Genomic DNA, 1,938 nt, shown 5'->3' with positions numbered 1-1,938 from the left:
GGGTTTGATTCCCCACTCCTCCACTTGCAGCTGCTGGATGACCTTGGGCAAGCCATAGTTCTATCCGAGCTGTCCTTGAAAAAGAGAAGTTTCTGTCAGAGCTCTCTCAGCCCCACCTACCTCAGAGGGCATCTGTTGTGGGGAGGGGAGGGAAAGGAGATTATAAACCGCTCTGAGACTCCAAGTGAAGGACGGGGTATAAATCCAATCACCTCCTCCTCCGTCTCTTTCAAGGGGGAATGGCCAGAGGGACTGGGGTTCCCACAAGCTGTTTTATTTATAGAGGTGGAAAGATAATACGGGGCGGGTTTGGGAAAGGGAAGTGTGGTTTGTGGGGGAAGAAGCTTTTTAAGTGATCAAGCGGGGGCCCGCTTCCTGGAGCAGCCGTCTGGCCACAGTTGAAAGAGGACCGCCGGACGAGACGGACCCTCGACCTGATCGGCCAAGGCTCATTTTCCATGGCGGCGGGGGGGGGATTCTTCCCTTCTGAGCCACTTTGGGCCCTGTGCCACCCAGCTAAAGTGTTGAGTGAGTGGAAACAAGGGGGATTTATTCAGTGAGGCACACTTTAAATGGCGGCGGGGGGGGGATTCTTCCCTTCTGAGCCACTTTGGGCCCTGTGCCACCCAGCTAAAGTGTTGAGTGAGTGGAAACAAGGGGGATTTATTCAGTGAGGCACACTTCTCGCACCCTTTTGTGGCTTTGAATTGTGGCTGCTCTCTTCACCCCACCTCCACTTAGCACCTGTACAGCTTTGCACGCATCAGCCCCGGGGGGGGGCCTTCCGTCACGACCACCTCGCTCCCAAGGGCCGCTCCAAAGCGCATCACCGCGCTCGGCCAAGGGCCGTCATCAGCCATGCCAGTCTCTGCCGCAAGCCCTGCAATTTCTGGCGGCGCTATAATTAGAGAGTGTCTTTTTGGCCTCTCCACATGTGTTCTGGGCCGCGGCGGCGAGCATGAAAAGGAGCCTTTCGACAGCCGTTTCAATTCAAAGCTAGTTTTCAAAAATCTCAGCAGGCCAGGCGTGCAGCAGTTCTACCGCCGGGCTGGATGTCGTCAAAAGTCCCGATGCCGCAGTTTGGAGCTGCGGGGGGGGAGGGGGGGGGTGTCCCCTACCTTCTAAATAAAATGTATAACCTGCCCTGTTCGGCAAGGGACTGGGGAAGAGAACAAAAGCTGCAGCTGCTTTTAAGGAAGCACAGCGCTCGATATCCATTGCCGTCGCTCAGGGGTCTCTGACGTGGTGCCCGTGGGCCCCCGGGCCCCCACCGACACTTCTTTGGTGCCCGCCGAGTGTTTTTAGGAAAGGAAGGGGCCGAACGTAAGCTGTAGCAGCCGTCTTGTGGCTGTGTATACCATACTTGCGTCAGAATTCCAGAAGCGCCCGCAGGCTCAGAAAAGTTGGGGAGCCCTGTGGGGTGCGGGCAGAGCAACAGTTAACCCTTCCTATGCTGGAGCCCGCAGCCAATAAATTCAGTCTTGAGATGGTCCTGCGAGGCCACAGATCTCCTCCACAGAGGAGTCGGATGACGTATCTCTGCCCGATCGATTGCCTCCGTCTGGCCCTCGTTCCAAGCAGCCCCTGCTGCCTCCTGCATCTCGGTGCGACTGGCTCCGTCAGTCTCTTTCGAAGCAGGGAGGGGGCGCCCACCCCTTGTGTCAAAACTCCAAAGCTGCCCGCAGGTTCGAGAGTGTGGGGACCCCTGGCTTACCTGCAGGGGTCGTTTCATAGAAAAAGAGCTAGGGGAACTCATTAGCATAACTCATTAGCATATGCCACACACCCTGACATCACCGGACGTGTGTCATAAGGCCACACCCCCTGACATCGCCGGAAGTTGTCATAAGGCCACACACCCCACCCCCAACGGTCCCGGCCGCCGCCGCCGGCCTTGCACCTCCACTGCCGAGCCCCATGAGGGGCCCGGCGGTGGAC

General features: G+C 57.7%; 1 protein-coding gene across 1 annotated transcript in view; it reads left to right on the top strand.

Annotated features, from left to right (window-relative positions):
- Positions 1-1,938, top strand: part of CLPTM1 (cleft lip and palate associated transmembrane protein 1) — a 56,689-nt gene that overhangs the window by 41,732 nt on the left and 13,019 nt on the right. The window lies entirely within an intron of this gene.

The sequence above is a fragment of the Gekko japonicus genome, unplaced genomic scaffold (genome assembly GCF_001447785.1).
Source record: "Gekko japonicus isolate JY-2015 unplaced genomic scaffold, Gekko_japonicus_V1.1 scaffold1389, whole genome shotgun sequence".
NCBI lineage: Eukaryota > Metazoa > Chordata > Lepidosauria > Squamata > Gekkonidae > Gekko > Gekko japonicus.
Note: the sequence above shows the minus strand (reverse complement) of the source record. Positions and strands in the feature narration are given on the sequence as shown.